General features: G+C 43.5%; 1 protein-coding gene across 1 annotated transcript in view; it reads right to left on the bottom strand.

Annotated features, from left to right (window-relative positions):
* LOC120023179 (RAC-alpha serine/threonine-protein kinase-like) overlaps positions 1-15,517 on the bottom strand; it is a 51,753-nt gene extending 36,236 nt beyond the window's left edge. The window contains exon 1 of the mRNA XM_038967201.1: positions 15,355-15,517. The gene's annotated coding sequence lies outside the window, so the exon portion shown is untranslated. The remainder of the gene's footprint in view (positions 1-15,354) is intronic.
* Positions 15,518-19,796: the final 4,279 nt, after the last annotated feature.

The raw sequence follows: 19,796 nt of genomic DNA, 5'->3' as shown, positions 1-19,796 counted from the left end.
GAGTTGCAGGGATGAAGCTGGGGTCGTATTCGGGCCAACTCAGCAGTTTGATCTCTCTGTCTAAATTATTTTGCTTAACTACCCTAAACCATGTCTTCAGAGAGAAATTAATCCACTGATTTTGTCTATTGTAATTCCCAAAACTGACTGTATGGGTATCTCTGTCAAAGTAGTCTCGATGTCTTTGGATTCGTATTCTGAATTGCACCAACACACCAGAGGTCTCAATTGGGCTGACACATAATAATCTTTTAGGTTTGGTAAGGCCATACCCACACCGTTTTTTGGTAATTGTAATGTTGTATATCTAGTTCTTGGTCTCTTACTGTTCCAGATAAACCTTGATATCCGTTTATCCCTAAACTGTTTAGGCAGGATTTCTACAGGCAGCGATTGGAACAAATACAGTAACCTCGGCAGGATGTTCATTTTGATTGTTTCAATTCTACTACTAAGATCTAAGGGAAGTGAATTCCACCTGTCTAGGCCATCATATATTTTCTTGTTGATGTGATCGTAATTCATGCAATAAAGTTTGGGTGTATCTTTTGGTAGATATACTCCAAGATATTTAATGGATGAAGAGGTCCAGGTGAAGTTATACCTACTCTTCAGCTCTTCCTGTGGGGTATAATTATATACTAGGGCTTGGGTCTTGTGTACGTTAAGCACATACCCTGAATATGTTCCAAATGTTTGTAAAACATCCATCAATCTACAGTGGGGAGAACAAGTATTTGATACACTGCCGATTTTGCAGATTTTCCTACTTACAAAGCATGTAGAGGTCTGTAATTTTTATCATAGGTACACTTCAACTGTGAGAGACGGAATCTAAAAAATCCAGAAAATCACATTGTATGATTTTTAAGTAAATAATTTGCATTGTATTGCATGACATAAGTATTTGATACATCAGAAAAGCAGAACTTAATATCTGGTACAGAAACCTTTGTTTGCAATTACAGAGTATATACATTTCCTGTAGTTCTTGACCAGGTTTGCACACACTGCAGCAGGGATTTTGGCCCACTCCTCCATACAGACCTTCTCCAGATCCTTCAGGTTTCGGGGCTGTCGCTGGGCAATACGGACTTTCAGCTCCCTCCAAAGATGTTCTATTGGGTTCAGGTCTGGAGACTGGCTAGGCCACTCCAGGACCTTGAGATGCTTCTTACGGAGCCACTCCTTAGTTGCCCTGGCTGTGTGTTTCGGGTCGTTGTCATGCTGGAAGAACCAGCCACGACCCATCTTCAATGCTCTTACTGAGGGAAGGAGGTTGTTGGCCAAGATCTCGCGATACATGGCCCCATCCATCTTCCCCTCAATACGGTGCAGTCGTCCTGTCCCCTTTGCAGAAAAGCATCCCCAAAGAATGATGTTTCCACCTCCATGCTTCACGGTTGGGATGGTGTTCTTGGGGTTGTACTCATCCTTCTTCTTCCTCCAAACACAGCGAGTGGAGTTTAGACCAAAAAGCTATATTTTTGTCTCATCAGACCACATGACCTTCTCTCATTCCTCCTCTGAATCATCCAGATGGTCATTGGCAAACTTCAGACGGGCCTGGACATGCGCTGGCTTGAGCAGGGGGACCTTGCGTGCGCTGCAGGATTTTAATCCATGACGGCGTAGTGTGTTACTAATGGTTTTCTTTGAGACTGTGGTCCCAGCTCTCTTCGGGTCATTGACCAGGTCCTGCCGTGTAGTTCTGGGCTGATCCCTCACCTTCCTCATGATCATTGATGCCCCACGAGGTGAGATCTTGCATGGAGCCCCAGACCGAGGGTGATTGACCGTCATCTTCAACTTCTTCCATTTTCTAATAATTGCACCAACAGTTGTTGCCTTCTCACCAAGCTGCTTGCCTATTGTCCTGTAGCCCATCCCAGCCTTGTGCAGGTCTACAATTTTATCCCTGATGTCCTTACACAGCTCTCTGGTCTTGGCCATTGTGGAGAGGTTGGAGTCTGTTTGATTGAGTGTGTGGACAGGTGTCTTTTATACAGGTAACGAGTTCAAACAGGTGCAGTTAATACAGGTAATGAGTGGTGAACAGGAGGGCTTCTTAAAGAAAAACTAACAGGTCTGTGAGAGCCGGAATTCTTACTGGTTGGTAGGTGATCAAATACTTATGTCATGCAATAAAAGGCAAATTACTTAAAAATCATACAATGTGATTTTCTAGATTCCGTCTCTCACAGTTGAAGTGTACCTATGATAAAAATTACAGACCTCTACATGCTTTGTAAGTAAGAAAACTTGCAAAATCGGCAGTGTATCAAATACTTGTTCTCCCCACTGTAGGTACACTTGCGCCTGGGTCTTTAAGGAATAACAGAACGTCATCAGCATACATATCTTATGTTCACTGCCTCTTATTGTTATTCCCTCTAAGGTTGGGTCCTGTCTTATTGCCTGTGCTAATGGTTTGAGGTACAAGGAGAAGAGCGTGGGTGAAAGATTACAGCCTTGTCTTGCCCCTCGCTCTAATTTTATCGTTCGTGTCAAATGTCCATTTATCTTTATTCTAGCGGTCGGACACGAATACAGTGTTTTGATGCAATGTATCACTTCTTTGTTGAAACCAAATCTTTCCATAACTTGGAATAGGTAATCCCATCCCACTGAATCAAATGCTTTATCTGCATCTAGACTGATTAATATTGCACTTGTCTTATTCTGAGTAATGTGGTCCATGACATGTAGTGTTCTCCTTATATTGTCCTGTGTCTGCCTATTTTGTATGAAACCAGTTTGATCTCCGTCAACCAATTCTGGGATTATGTTCTCCATTCTTTTGGCTATTATTGATGCATATAGTTTATAATCTGTGTTAAGAATTGCGATAGGTCTATATGAACTGCATTCTTTCTTATCTTTACCCTCTTTTGGGATTACAGATATGATGGCCTCTCTCCATGACGGTGGGAGACCCCCCTCCCTCAGAGTCCAGTTAAAACAGGCCTTAAGTAGAGTTGTTAGTTGTTCTCTGAAGGTCTTGAACCATTCTGAAGGGAAGCCATCAGTGCCTGGAGACTTGACTTTTTGTTGAGATATTGCTTTATTAATTTCTTCGGTGGATATTTCTAAAGTTAGTCTATCATTTTGGTCTGTCCCAATTGAGGGGAGATCAAGTGAGTTCAAAAAGTGCTCTATTGTCTGTGCATCTGCCTTCTCTGGTTGCTTGTACAGATTTGTGTAATATGATTCAAATGCATTCTGTATTTCATCTAATTTGCATGTGATCTTTTTTGTTTTGGGGTCTTTTATTTTGAAAATGGTATTCTGTGCTTGTTGTTTCCTGAGTCTCCATGCTAGTAATTTGGTTGCCTTTGAGCCTGCTTCATAATATCGTTGTTTCAGGAACCTAAGCTTTTTCTCTACTTCTTCTCTATAAATCTGGTCAATTTCCTGTTTTACCTTTTGGATCTCTCGTAATATAAGAGGGTCTTTGTATTGACTATGAGATCGTTCTAAGTTTCTTAGGGTTTCCTGTAATTTCAGCAGTTTCTGTGCTTTGATCTTTTTCTTGAGAGATGATGTGGCTATGATCTTTCCTCTAATAACTGCCTTAGCTACATCCCACAATGTAGCAGGAGATACTTCCCCATTATCATTATTCTCCAGATGTTCAATTCTGTCTTTATTGATTCCTTGAATGCTGTATCATTCAGCTTGCTTGTATTAAGTCTCCATATAGTATTTCTTGGTTTGCTATCAAGGTGTAGAGTAAGGTAAACTCCATTATGATCTGATAAGTCGCTCTGCCCGATCCTACAACCCTTAAGCCTGTGTCTATCTGCACTGTACATAAAAAAGTAGTCTAACCTGGAGTATTCAGTGTGGCGGGCTGAGTAAAAAGTATATTCCTTATCGGTCTTGTGGGTGTCACGCCGTACATCGAGCAGTCCTAGATCCTGCAGTCTCCTATTGATCTTTTTGGCAACTAGGCTCATTTTCCTATTTTGATTTGTGCTGTCCAATTTTGAGTTTAGAATTGCGTTAAAATCCCCTCCACAGATAAGAGTGCCAGTGGTTTCTGTGGCAATTAAATCAAACACCATCCCGTAGAAGACCATGTCACTCCCTGGGGGTGCGTATACATTAAATAATGTAACTTCCTTGTTATCCAGTTTACATTTAACAAGTATAAATCTACCCTCCTTGTCTTTTATTTCTGACAAACTCAAAATTAACTGAATTTGGGATCAAGATTGCAACTCCCCTTCTACCCATTTTGTAAGAAGGGAAAAAAGTGTTCCTATATCCCATTTTCTTGAGTTTCTCATGTTCAGGTGTGGATAAGTGAGTTTCCTGCCAGAATAGTATGTCAACTCTCTCCCGTTTCATCTTTGCTATTACCTTACTTCTCTTGATGGCACTCCCCAGTCCGTTTACATTGAGACTTATGACCTTAAATTCCCGATGATGCATCGATATAAATAAATAAACCTGTGCACCATATCTGCCTGCTTATCATGAACCTAAAAATGAACGAAAAATCAAGAATGATAATAAAGTAAACCAAAGTGGGAAAATAGTTTGGTATTTGGACTCCCATGTCAGAGGACTGTCTCTTGCCTCTGGGGTTTGAGGGGATGAGCCTGTCCGCAGGATGGACCCCTCGCTCAGATATGAAAATACGTGATGTTGTCACAAACAAGACCTGGTGGAACCGAAAATAATAAGGACGCCTATTTCGCCGCTTATACACATCGGTTAATTACAAGTGAAAACTATATCGGTCATACGTGCATATCATGAATCCTCCCCTTGATATGCCCTTCTGTCGCCCCATTGTCAATGTGTCATTAATCCTTAGCTAATATATATGTTATTAACGTGACGCTACTTAGTGTGTTCATAAAGAACACATGCTTTTGGCTACTCACCCTTGTTCAGCATTGGGGGAACATAGGGGAGATATTTTACCTATTGCAATGTCAACCGTAACAACCCAAAGTCTTAACAGCTCGCGGTAACTATTAATTCTGTTAAATCCGATTCAGTGTCTTTCATCTTCCCGTTGGAAATGCCTGAGTCTCTCTCGGATGTAAACGTCCTCTCGCCGAGATGGTTTCCCTCTTTCTCCATGACCCTGCTTGTCGACAACGATCCATGGGAGAGCCTGCTCGAGTCTTTCCGCTGGTGATGTCGCCCTTCTCCTGGTGGTATACTCCGCTGGGAAGCCCCTTGACTTCAGGTCCTCAGCCGCCTCGTCTGCATGCTCGTATGTAACCGGGCCATTTTCCAGAAATACCCGCATTTTTGCCAGGTATGGTGTTTGGAAGCGAATACCCTTCTCTTTAAGTGCTTTCTTAATGGGGGTGTATTCTTTCCAGTATCTCTCCCGTGTAGTCATGATCAAAGAACACTCGTTGGCCTTGGAAGTTAACTGGCTTTTTCCAGGTTGCATGTAAGACTTTCTCTTTGACTGAGAATTTTTGGAACCGTACTACTATGGATCTTGGTGGGGCGCCGCTGGGGGGTTTTGAGGCCAGAGCGCTCTCGATTCCCAGGTCAGTGTTGTCTTCAAGTATGTCCTTGAATAGACCCTCCACGAAGTTGGGCATAGAGTCTTTTTCTCCGCCCTCTACTACGTTATAAAGTCTAATGTTGTTTCGACGTGAGAAACCTTTGAGTTCTGTCACTTTTTCCTGTAGTGTGTGTTGGCTTTTCAGTGACTGTTCAAGTGTTTCCTTGACTGCGAAGTTCCATGTGTCCGTTTCCCCAATGCGCTGTTCTGCATCCCCCATTCTTGTAGATATGCTGTGAAGTTCTAATTAGTTTTCTTCCAGTTTCTGGTTAATGTCCTTCTTGAACTCATTTAGTTATTTTCTTACATCTTCTCGAAGTTCCTCTCGTAAGCCTCTGAGCGCCTCGCGCAATTCCTCCTTCATCACCTCACGAAATGAGGGTTCTTTTGCTGCTGCTATCTTATTTGCGCTAGCATTAGCCATTTCAGGTTCATTGACGATTATATCTTCTGCGGTCTTGTTATTGGCTGTTGTTGTAGCTCCGCGACCTTTTCCTATTTTCCCCTTTTCCATTTTTTACGTAAGTTATTATAATGCTCAGAATAAATACTTGAATTTAGGGGGGGAAATACCCAACCGACGTGCAGTACAAAAAACTAGGCAGCCATTTCCTAAGTTGCATCACCAGAAGCCCAGGGGAAACCACTTCTAAACTAATGACAAAGTCCTGTGACCAGTGTAAGGGCCTGCAGAAATCCCCTTCCATGGGCCATCAGTTTCGCTGGCATTTCAGGGGGGAAACCTGTTCCACCGTCAAGACACAACCTTTCCATCCCGTGAAATGGAATAGAAAGACATCTTTGAGCTTTATGTGGATGCAGAGCACAATCAATTCCCATGCCTTTTACTACACTGCTCAAAAAAATAAAGGGAACACTTAAACAACACAATGTAACTCCAAGTCAATCACACTTCTGTGAAATCAAACTGTCCACTTAGGAAGCAACACTGATTGACAATACATTTCACATGCTGTTGTGCAAATGGAATAGACAAAAGGTGGAAATTATAGGCAATTAGCAAGACACCCCCAATAAAGGAGTGATTCTGCAGGTGGTGACCACAGACCACTTCTCAGTTCCTATGCTTCCTGGCTGATGTTTTGGTCACTTTTGAATGCTGGCGGTGCTCTCACTCTAGTGGTAGCATGAGACGGAGTCTACAACCCACACAAGTGGCTCAGGTAGTGCAGCTCATCCAGGATGGCACATCAATGCGAGCTGTGTCAAGAAGGTTTGCTGTGTCTGTCAGCGTAGTGTCCAGAGCATGGAGGCGCTACCAGGAGACAGGCCAGTACATCAGGAGATGTGGAGGAGGCCGTAGTAGGGCAACAACCCAGCAGCAGGACCGCTACCTCCGCCTTTGTGCAAGGAGGAGCACTGCCAGAGCCCTGCAAAATGACCTCCAGCAGGCCACAAATGTGCATGTGTCTGCTCAAACAGTTAGAAACAGACTCCATGAGGGTGGTATGAGGGCCCGACGTCCACAGGTGGGGGTTGTGCTTACAGCCCAACACCGTGCAGGACGTTTGGCATTTGCCAGAGAACACCAAGATTGGCAAATTTGCCACTGGCGCCCTGTGCTCTTCACAGATGAAAGCAGGTTCACACTGAGCACATGAGCACATGTGACAGACATGACAGAGTCTGGAGACGCCGTGGAGAACGTTCTGCTGCCTGCAACATCCTCCAGCATGACCGGTTTGGCGGTGGGTCAGTCATGGTGTGGGGTGGCATTTCTTTGTGGGGCCGCACAGCCCTCCATGTGCTCGCCAGAGGTAGCCTGACTGCCATTAGGTACCGAGATGAGATCCTCAGAGCCCTTGTGAGACCATATGCTGACACATGCACATTTGTGGCCTGCTGGAGGTCATTTTGCAGGGCTCTGGCAGTGTTCCTCCTGCTCAAAGGCGGAGGTAGAGGTCCTGCTGCTGGGTTGTTGCCCTCCTACGGCCTCCTCCACGTCTCCTGATGTACTGGCCTGTCTCCTGGTAGCGCCTCCATGCTCTGGACACTACGCTGACAGACACAGCAAACCTTCTTGCCACAGCTCGCATTGATGTGCCATCCTGGATGAGCTGCACTACCTGAGCCACACTACCTGAGCCACTTGTGTGGGTTGTAGACTCCGTCTCATGCTACCACTTGAGTGAGAGCACCGCCAGCATTCAAAAGTGACCAAAACATCAGCCAGGAAGCATAGGAACTGAGAAGTGGTCTGTGGTCACCACCTGCAGAATCACTCCTTTATTGGGGGTGTCTTGCTAATTGCCTATAATTTCCACCTTTTGTCTATTCCATTTGCACAACAGCATGTGAAATTTATTGTCAATCAGTGTTGCTTCCTAAGTGGACAGTTTGATTTCACAGAAGTGTGATTGACTTGGAGTTACATTGTGTTGTTTAAGTGTTCCCTTTATTTTTTTGAGCAGTGTAGATAGCCAGCCCCGTTGAGGGAGCCACAGTAGATGACTCTCATACCATCCACTGAAATCTACTTATCCTCCAGAGCGCCATCAGCCCATCATCAAAAAAGAGGCCGGTTAACGTGACCTCATCACTGGGTGCTGAGGACAACAACAGGAAGCAGAGTAGATATTGACAGGCTGGGAGTTAGTCACATCTGAAGGAGCCCTGGGCCTAATACTGCACATCCCCCAATAAGCCAGCCTGATAGGTCCCTTTAACATCCATTGAATTGTTTACAAGTCGTTATGAGTGAAGCAATATTCATTGGAAACACAGTGTTGGAATCAAATGTATTCAATTATTGCAGTAGCACATTGTTCTCCAGTCCTCTCTGGTGGTGGCTGGGACTGTCACAGTGGTAGAGACAAAGCTCTGAGGGAAACTGACAGAGCAGGCCTGTCCACTGGAGCAGAGTAGACCACATTGAGATCATTTCAAACTGTGATCACAAACCCAGACCAAGCCTCTGCACTCTCAGCCGTCGCTACTGTGGGCTGTGGAAAAGCTGGGACACCGCCAGGACTCAGCCACCACTGCAGCCACTGAATGAACCCAGTACCCTGACAGCAGGTCACATGGTCCAGTGGGCCCCGCCTGCCTGCCTTGCTCACTCTCCCTCCCTGCCTACCTGCCTTTCAATCATTCATCATTCTGGCTCTCGCTCCAGGGGCCACCCCATTCAATGCAAATCAGTGTCATGCAGCAGGGAAGCCACACACAGAGCCAGAGAGAGCCAGAAAGAGAGAGAGACCTAACACACTTAAATTAAATCAAAAACAGGAGCATTTTACATCTGGCTAGAAATAAATAAGGAAATGATCTCAACAGAGAAAAATGTCCTCCTGTTTGCTACCTATATTCCCCCTATAGAATCCCCATACTTCAATGAAGCCATTTCTCCATTCTAGAGGGGGAGCTCAACCATTTACATTTCCAGGCCCAGGGACCTTGTACTAGTCTGTGGTGAACTAAAAGCCAGAACTGGTTAAGAAAAACTGACACCCTCAGCACACAGGGGGACAAACGCCTACCTGAAGGGGACAGCATTCCATTCCCCATACGCCCCCCTAGACACAACTACAACAACCTAACCCCCCAAAATTGGTCACAACTCCTGCAGCTCTGTCGCACGCTGGCTATGTACATAGTGAAAGCTATTCTTTGAGGGGACTCCTATGGTAGGTACACCTACAGCTCATCCCTTGGCAGCAGTACTACAGTCTACTTTATCAGACCTCAACCCAGAGTCTCTCAGCGGGTTCACAGTCAGTCCACTGACAACCCTATCAGATCACAGCAAAAATCACAGCCTACGTGAACAGAGCAATACTCAACCATGAGGCATCAAAGCCCAATCAACTGGATGCTATTAAGAAATGCTATAGATGGAAGATATCCAATCCAAGAAAATGTCCCCAAACATTTTCCTGGACAATATGTTTCCCTGCAATAGTGAAGGTATACACTTAGCAGTAAGAAAGCCTGAACAGTATATTTGACATAACAGCTTAACATATAAAATTGAATAAAATTCAAGGAGAAAACCTAAGAACATTTACAGCAATGAGAAATGGTTTGCTGTAGCGTGCAAAAACCTAGGAAAGAAATTGAGAAACCTAGCTAAACCAAAAACACAGCTACCCAGAAAACCATAACACACACTTTAATATGGGGAAACACTAGAACAGTATGGCCTTTCCATCGAAAAGGACCCAATGAGCAACAACATCTGAAGTTCAGAGGCATATCAAATTGGGTGTAAAAGAGTTTTGGGAAATTAAGGTATACAGTGCATTCAGAAAGTATTCAGACCCCTTGACTTCTTCCACATTTTGTTACATTACAGCCTTATTCTAAAAATAATTATATATTTTTTCCCCCACCTAAATCTACACACAATACCCCATAATTACAAAGCAAAAACTGTTTTTTAGAAATGTGTGCAAATGTATAAAATAAAAAAACAGAAACTACATTTACATAAGTATGCAGACCCTTTACTCAGTACTTTGTTGAAGCACGTTTGGCAGCGATTACAGCCTTGAGTCTTCTTGGGTATGACGCTACAAGCTTTGCACATCTGTATTTGGGGAGATTCTCCCATTCTTCTCTGCAGTTTCTCTCAAGCTCTGTCAGGTTGGATGGGGAGCGTCGCTGCACAGCTATTTTTCAGGTCTCTCCAGAGATGTTTGATCGGTTTCAAGTCCATGCTGTGGCTGGGCCACTCAAGGACATTCAGAGACTTGTTCCGAAGCCACTCCTGCGTTGTCTTGGCTGTGTGCTTAGGGTTGTTGTCCTGTTGGAAGGTGAACCTTCGCCAAAGTCCTGAGGGCTCTGGAGCAGTTTTATCTCTGTACTTTGCTCCGTTTATCTTTCTCTCGATCCTGACGAGTCTCCCAGTCCCTGCCGCTGAAAAACATCCCTACTGGGCCTCCCGGGTGGCGCAGTGGTCTAGGGCACTGCATCGCAGTGCTAACTGCGCCACCAGAGTCTCTGGGTTCGCGCCCAGGCTCTGTCGCAGCCGGCCGCGACCGGGAGGTCCGTGGGGCGACGCACAATTGGCATAGCGTTGTCCGGGTTAGGGAGGGTTTGGCCGGCAGGGATATCCTTGTCTCATCGCGCTCCAGCGACTCCTGTGGCGGGCCGGGCGCAGTGCGCGCTAACCAAGGGGGGCCAGGTACACGGTGTTTGCTCCGACACATTGGTGCGGCTGGCTTCCGGGTTGGAGGCGCGCTGTGTTAAGAAGCAGTGCGGCTTGGTTGGGTTGTGCTTCGGAGGACGCATGGCTTTCGACCTTCGTCTCTCCCGAGCCCGTACGGGAGTTGTAGCGATGAGACAAGATAGTAATTACTAGCGATTGGATACCACGAAAATTGGGGAGAAAATGGGATAAAAAAAAATAATAATAAAATAAATAAATGAAAAAAAATAGAAAAACATCCCTACTGCATGACGCTGCCACCACGCTTCACCGTCACGATGGTACTAGGATTCCTCCAGACGTGTCGCTTGGCATTCAGGCCAAAGAGTTCAATCTTGGTTTTATCAGACCAGAGAATCTTGTGAATCTTGGTCAGAGTTCTTTAGGTGCATTTTGGCAAACTCCAAGCGGTCTGTCAAGTTCCTTTTACAGAGGGGGGGGGCTTCCATCTGGCTACTCTACCATAATAGCTTGATTGGTGGAGTGCTGCAGAGAGCGTTGTCCTTCTGGAAGGTTCTCCCAACTCCACAGAAAAACTCTGGAGCTCTGTCAGAGTGACCATCAGGTTCTTGGTCACCTCCCTGACCAAGGCCCTTCTCCCCCGATTGCTCAGTTTGCCCGAGCGGCCAGCTCTAGGAAAAGTCTTGGTGGTTCCAAACTTCTTCCATTTAAGAATGATGGAAGCTACTGTGTTCTTAGGGACCTTCAATGCTGCAGAATGTTTTTTCTACCCTTCCCCAGATCTTTGCCTCGACACAATCCTGTCTCGGAGCTCTACGGACAATTCCTTCGACCTCATGGCTTGGTTTTTGCTCTCACATCCAATGTCAACTGTGGGACCATATATAGACAGGTGTGTGCCTTTCTGAATCATGTCAAACCAATTGAATTTACCACAAGTGGACTCCAACCGAGTTCTAGAAACATCAAGGATGATCAATGGAAACAGGATGCACCTGAGCTCAATTTCAAGTCTCATAGCAAAGGGTCTGAATAAGATATCTGTTTTAAGTTTTTAATAAAATGTGGAAAAATGTCTAAAAACCTGTTTTCGCTTTGTCATTATGAGGTAGATTGATGAGAATTTGCTTTGCTATTTACACTACTCCAGCAGAATCACTATATTTCGATGAGGAATTCTTTAATGTCCTTCAAGCAGAAAACATCAATTTCCAGGTGCAGGGAAATGTGCTGCTGTGTGGAGGCTGGAACACTAGGACTGGGTCCGAGCCTGACTGTATAGACCCACAGTGCAACAACCATGTGTTGGGCCAAACCACTCTGTACAAACCACCAACCATTATACAAAGTAGCAACCTTGTCTGTCCCATTAACAAATGTGGTAGAGAGCTAATATATCTGTCAAGCATTAAGCCTGTACATGCTTAATGGAAGGATCAGAGGGACACTTTGGGGAGGTTCACATATTCTTCAGCTCTTGGGTCTAGTGTAGTTGATTATGCAATCACTCTTGTGGACCCCTCCTCTATCAATGCAGTCACTGTCAGGAAGAAAACTCCTCTTTCAGACCATAACCAAATAAATGTGTTTCTGAAAATGATTGGACAACCCAGAGAGAGAGAGCCCAGTAAGCTGTATAAACTGAATCAAAAATACAGACGGGCTCCAGAGAGTGGGGAAATTTCATTCAAGCGCTCAAATCGGCAGAATAAAATGACAAATCACTCAAATGTATTAATCAATTTGCAAGTAACACAAATTATGTTAATATAGCTGTTAACATCCTCTTTCAAAAGGGTAGTAAGAAAAAGCACGACTACAATAAATACAATTGTTTGACAACAAACATTAAAACATCAGAAAAGAACTAAGACATTTGTCAAACCTAAAACATCAGCAGGCAAAGAACCTAGATTTACGTTTCAGATATGCTTCAACTCTCAAACAATACAAACTCCCCATAATAAATGTATAAAACACCAGTCAGAAGTTGACACACCTACTCATTTCAGGATTTTTCTTTATTTTTACTATTTTCTACATTGTAGAATAATAGCGAAGACATCAAAACTATGAAATAACACATATGGAATCACGTAGTAACCAAAAAAAGTGTTAAACAAATCTAAATATATTTTTCAAAGTAGCCACCCTTTGCATTGATGACAGTTTGGCACACTCTTGGCATTCTCTCAACCAGCTTCACGAGGAATGCTTTTCCAACAGTCTTGAATGAGATCCCACATATGCTGAGCACTTGTTGGCAGCTTTTCCTTTACTCTGTGTAACAGTATAGCTTCCGTCCCTCTCCTCACCCCAACCTGAGCTCGAACCAGGGACCCTCTGCACACATCAACCACAGTCACTCACGAAGCATCGTTACCCATCGCGCCACAAAAGCCGCGGCCCTTGCAGAGCAAGGGGAACAACTACTTCTAGGTCTCAGAGCGAGTGACGTCACCGATTGAAACACTATTAGCGCGCACCACCGCTAACTAGCTAGCCATTTCACATCGGCCACATCTGCAGTCCAATTCATCCCAAACCATCTCAATTGGGTTGAGGTCGGGTGATTGTGGAGGCCAGGTCATCTGATGCAGCACTCCATCACTCTCCTCCTTAGTCAAATAGCCCTTACACAGCCTGGAGGTGTGTTGGGTTATTGTCCTGTTGGACTTGGACTTGAAATCCCCCACAAATGAAATGAACCCCCTCCACCCCTAAAATGGTTTCATCAGTGTTTAGCTTTCGCGCTACAGTTAGGCCAGGCAGAAGGCTTGTATTTGGTGTGATGATCTGTGAGGTGATAACATTTTATTTGCGATTTGTCAAAAACAGTAAATGACTTGTCAAGTCATGTATACACTAACAAGTTAATCGAAGATATGTAATATGCTGAAAAGTGGCCAAACTAAGTTCAGATTTTTCAGGCAATGGGCGCAGCCATCTTTGGCTTTGTTTATTTGCATCTTATAGTGAATGGGCTTTGAAAAGTAGTAGAAATGTGGTCAGTCCACCCAGGCCTTGATGTTAACGTCCAGAAAGAGACAGGTTTGGACCAAATTTGATCCTATCAGACGTATGTTTCACAAGTTTGGATAGCACAGCACTGTAGTGAGTAGAGCACAGTAAAGTATACAGGACAATACAGTACCGTGAGAAGAGCACAATAGAATACAGTACAATAAAGTAAAGAAAAATATAGTACAGTAGTGTAGAGTACAATATACCATACTTTACCGAACTCTACTACACTGAACTCTACTGTGCTGTTTCACTGTAATGTCCAAAATTGTGAAACATTAGGAGAATGACATTCATATCCATAATTATGCATTTCTATGTAGTACATATCGGGGACCCATGATTTAATTCCGTTACTGTAATTCCATTACCAGGTGTAAATCCAATTCACTTAGTGTAGTTCAATAACCAAAATGTTCTGAATCTGAAAGGCAGCAACTAACATTCACTCGTCTCCTCTTCAAAAATCTAACAATTGGTTACACTTCATCAGCATCTTGTATCTGCACATGGAATCCCACAATCCCATTATATGCTGTTGGTGCTGACTTGAGGGCTTGAAAATCAGAATGTAAACAACTTGCTTGCAGCCACATGGACAGAAGCACTGTTGTGACTGTGACAGAGAGAGACTGGGGAGGAAAGGACAGTCATATGATGTGCATTGATGGCCAGGCAATGTGCAGATCCTTCACACTGCTATTCTCTTAACTCCTGTGGCATACAGGCCTCAGACTGGGCACAATAAGCCGGACTATGTAAGGGCTGATTTCAAACAACATTCCACAGATTCTGCATTCAACTGGTGGCACGTTTGCATCAACAAGGGGGGGGGGGGGGGGGGGGGGGGGGGGGGGTGTCAGCATCTCCCAGGAAGGACAGGGTCAAACAGTAACAACATTACTTCACCAGCCTCAGACCAATGTCACAAGCTGCTGCTGTGCTTTGTATCAAGTAGTGTACTGTTTCAGGCATCGCTATGCAACAACGTGGCTGACTGCCTTCAGATAATCCAAATTTAAAATATCGTGTTACTTGGAATGAAGCTAGTAAAATATATTTCATCTCGTGTGACATACAGAAGAACAGATTAGAAAACAAAATAAATTGTCTTGAACGTTCAGAGAAATTAATGACTGAGTTGCAGTTTGCTCTGGCCACCCGCACAAACACAACATCAAAGTTTGTTTTTAAGACCCGTTGTATAGTCATTTAAAATGTCCATAAAGTTAATTTATAAACGGATAGTTCCTGTAGTAGGTGACTTGTATGAAATTAAAGTGCAGTAAAAACATCAAACATGTCCGACCTGCCTTGTAGGCTGTCTCAAAGGCTGACATAAGCGTCCAGTTCAAAAAGCTCTCAATAAATTGCAACGTTAAAATAACCTATTTTAGTATTGTTTGAGGCACAACATCTACTAAGGTTAAAGCTTGAACACTTAAATAACTTCACCAGTAAAAATAACTACACCCGGGAATAAACTGTTTTCACGAATGGACGTCAATTTAGGCGCACATTTAACGATTTTAGACTGGATATGGGGCCTAGCAGGGCAGCGTGAGTGAGAGTAACCGCATCCTATGCAATACAATGGGACCTACCCTATAGTAGCAGTCGACCTCACAGTCAACACGAGAAACAAAATGTAGGCATTTACCTGGACAGGATTTCAATAGTGTGTCCGTTGCATTATAATGAGCTGTTTCGGCGATTTACTTAGTTGATAAATCCTTCAATAATCTGGACAAAACGTGCTCTCATTTACTCCGTTTTTCTCGCCTTTCTTCCACTACACCTCCCAAACGTTCTGTCTGCAATGCTTCTGTGGCATACTAATCCCCCAGGTCCTAGCGCCGAATGATCCTGTCAGTGATCCACAGAAGTGGCTACATAAAAAGTGACTCGCATAGGCCAACATTCTGAATATATGCTTTTTTTCTCTATATTTGGAGATAATAAATATTTGTATATAGGTTGAGACATCAGAGGCATCTCATTCTAAAAGTATATTGTTTTGCTTCATTTTCGCATAATTTCACCTGTCGTCACTTTGACAGTGTTGTCATCAATTTGATCAGCTGATACTGGATATTGTATAGCCTAGTCCACAGAATGCTTGTAGTCTACATTATTTATTTTTTATTTAACCTTTATTTAACTAATCATAACTAATTAGAAAATTATAACCAACAGATAGCCTATCTGGTCAAATATCATAAAGTTCTGATCCAATGAGAATGTATATTGTATTTGCACCATGTGTTTCTTATTATATGAACAAAGGTTCATAATAATGTATTAATGTATTGCCGCATATGATACTACCAGTCCTATGTTTAGCATTAGACATATTAATGTGCTGCCTCCAATAACACACATGTTTTGACAGAGACTTGTTGAAAGGTTGCGTAATAATTGAGTAATATCACAACGGCAGGCGGGTGGAGGAGGATGGGGCTACTGGCAACCTTCCCCCTTTGATGAAGCATTTATTGACCTCCTGCCTCCCCCTCCAGTTCTGTGCCATTTCCCCTCATTGTCACTTGTACTGTAAATGAGATCTTCACAACTTGAAACAGGGCTGACCATCTGTAGGCAATAACCTCATAGAAGCCGGGCTGACCGACTGTAACCAATAACCTCATAGAAGCCGGGCTGACCGACTGTAACCAATAACCTCATAGAAGCCGGGCTGACCGACTGTAACCAATAACCTCATAGAAGCCGGGCTGACCGACTGTAACCAATAACCTCATAGAAGCCGGGCTGACCGACTGTAACCAATAACCTCATAGAAGCCGGGCTGACCGACTGTAACCAATAACCTCATAGAAGCCGGGCTGACCGACTGTAACCAATAACCTCATAGAAGCCGGGCTGACCGACTGTAACCAATAACCTCATAGAAGCCGGGCTGACCGACTGTAACCAATAACCTCATAGAAGCCGGGCTGACCGACTGTAACCAATAACCTCATAGAAGCCGGGCTGACCGACTGTAACCAATAACCTCATAGAAGCCGGGCTGACCGACTGTAACCAATAACCTCATAGAAGCCGGGCTGACCGACTGTAACCAATAACTTCATAGAAGCCGGGCTGACCGACTGTAACCAATAACCTCATAGAAGCCGGGCTGACCGACTGTAACCAATAACCTCATAGAAGCCGGGCTGACCGACTGTAACCAATAACCTCATAGAAGCCGGGCTGACCGACTGTAACCAATAACCTCATAGAAGCCGGGCTGACCGACTGTAACCAATAACCTCATAGAAGCCGGGCTGACCGACTGTAACCAATAACCTCATAGAAGCCGGGCTGACCGACTGTAACCAATAACCTCCTGTTGTTGTTTTTCAGTGATGACTTCGTCCTCCCTGGATTGAAACTTTGCCCTAGTGGAGAGTAGTGTAGTGGTGTATCCTACCATGAGATGTTACTGATCTCTCTTTCATAAGGTCAAAGGACAATGTTTAGTTTGCTCTACCAGACAAGCATAAATCCTGCTTCCTCACCGCCTGTCTCTCTTTTCCTCTTTCTATCTGTTCAAAAACAAATAGAAAAAGCAGACAGTGTAGCTGCCATCTGACATAAGCTATTTATGTTTCTGTATAGCTATTTACTCACATTACTTTGCTAAGCATTACATCTGTTTGGTGCCAAATGATATGGTTTGGAAAAACTTGAATACTGCATTCAATATTTGAGATAATGTAAAAGAAGACACAACTGATGTCCTGCTGCTAAATATGTATAGGATATATAGGAGCATCGAAGTGTGCAGCTTCTATGTCAAAGCAAAAGCTCAGATCAAGAGAGAGTATGATTTTCATACAGTTAACTCTGCAGTGTCAACCAATACCAATACAATAGCATTCATGATAAAACAAAACAAAACCGCAGTTGCATTTTTATTATTATTCAAGATTCAATTCAATACATTAGGGAGGAAACCAGTAGAACAAATTGTTTTATATAAATAGTAACAATTAGGCAGCATGCTTAAAATGTATAAATCCCTCAAGTAAACAGTGGTCATTTACATCCAGCCCCCTGATGAGCCCATTGGTCCAAATGAGTGATATGATTCAACTGTGCCTGGCTGAGCTGGCTGCAGACTGCAGAGGAATGCAGGGTCTTTGTCTGAGTGAGGAGTGGTTCTGGGGGAGAATGCCATTGATGATTGCAGAGAGGAGGAATTAACCTCCAGAAAGGGCTCTCTCTCTCTCTCTCTCTCTCTCTCTCTCTCTCTCTCTCTCTCTCTCTCTCTCTCTCTCTCTCTCTCTCTCTCTCTCTCTACCCTGCTCTTTCTCTCTGTGTGAGAAACTTTACCATGCTGAGACTCTCTCAGAGGCCACAGTCCCTGGGCACCACCACTGCTTTGTCTCACCGCAGAAACACACACCACACCACCATCCCTCCATTACTGATTGCTGACTGCATCTGTGAGGCTAGAAACCCAGGGCAGAAAGATTTGACATGCCTTTAATAGATCATGGATATTTTTACTACTAAAATCAATATCAACCTACAGGAAGAGAGAACACAAAGAAATATACCTTCTGTTCTTTTACGCTTTGCTTAGGTTCATGTGGACAAGGGTTGGAACAAGATGCCAAAGTGATTATAGATGTAATGTCAATGGTAGACTAAAATGGAATAAAGCAGAACTGGATAAGAATCTTTAACCATGGCCTCTTCTGAACAGTGCCTGACATTTCTCGTCACATTACTCATTCCCCTCTGTGTCAAGGGGCAAAGAGTAGCCGCAAATGGCCCTTCAAAACACACAACAGCTGGAACATAGGGCAAAGATGACTGAAGCAGTTGCAGGGTGGGTAGGGAGGGGGGCACAAGATGAGCAGCTGCACCTTGAAGCCCCTATCTGTACTGTAATTTATAAACTCCAGCAATTTAAATGTTCAACGAATGAGAAACTTCTTTACCTCAACATATCTATTTAGAAAATATGGAATTAGAAATCCATTAAAGGGATACTATGGGATACCATTTTTTTGTCTCTGTGTCCAGCATGAAGGAAGTTAGAGGTAGTTCCGCGAACCGATGCTAACTAGTGTTAGTACAATGACTGGAAGTGAAAGACTTCCAGTCATTGCGCTAACGCCAGTTAGCAATTGTGCTAGCGCTAGTTACAAATTCCTTCAAACTTCAAGAAGAGACATAACATAAGAGTTCATTTGACTCTGGTGAAGTAGATAAAGGGCCTCATTGTCAAAATCTCGAAGTATCCCTTTAAGATCAGTGAAAATGAGTAAAATCTGTATTTTGATGTTAATTTCTCACAATAAACAATCCTTATGATCAGTGGTGTAGTGGACGGTATAGGCAGCCATATGCTGTATGCCCACTTTGTTTGTGGGCATTGAATATGCTCACTTCTTAATCCTCATGCTATGTGTCACAGTAGTGTCGTGGAAGTATACTCTGTATCAGTGAACAAAGCTGATGGAACAGATCAGAATATTTAGCTTAAAATGATGATCAACTATTATTTCTTCACCTTTTAAGCACAGAAATGTGCACACGGCCGTAGACCTACGCTCAAATGTTCCAAAATGCAATTAGTCAGAAAACACTATTCTAAAATGCTCACTGCACATGCGAGCGGTTTCATGGACAGAGATAGAAATATCCATTTGAAATGTTGAAAGAACAGGAGAGATCTACAGAGAACAGGAGAGTGCATATGAGGAAGTCTTTATAAAATATTTGCCTCCACGTTTCTGTGGTGGGATTTGGCCTATAGGCTACTTTGAAGCAAGGTAAGACATGGCTCATAATATAAAGTAAAACTTCCAGGTTTCAAACAATGAAGGAACAGAAAAAATATAGCAAATCTAATCATAGGCCTAAATGGTAGATGGAAAGGCTTCCCCCCCATAAAACGTCTCAATTAAATGTTAACTAGCTACAGAGCAGCCTATGCCTACCTGGCAGAATGATATGATTATTTGCATCAATCCAGTGGCCATTTGTTTGCAAACACCATTTAATGTATGCTATAGAAACATCACTAACCAAACAACAGTGCTAGGTGCCTGCACAGTTGAATTAAAGGGTAACTACACAAATTGT

This window comes from Salvelinus namaycush, chromosome 28 (genome assembly GCF_016432855.1).
Source record: "Salvelinus namaycush isolate Seneca chromosome 28, SaNama_1.0, whole genome shotgun sequence".
Lineage (NCBI taxonomy): Eukaryota > Metazoa > Chordata > Actinopteri > Salmoniformes > Salmonidae > Salvelinus > Salvelinus namaycush.
Note: the sequence above shows the minus strand (reverse complement) of the source record. Positions and strands in the feature narration are given on the sequence as shown.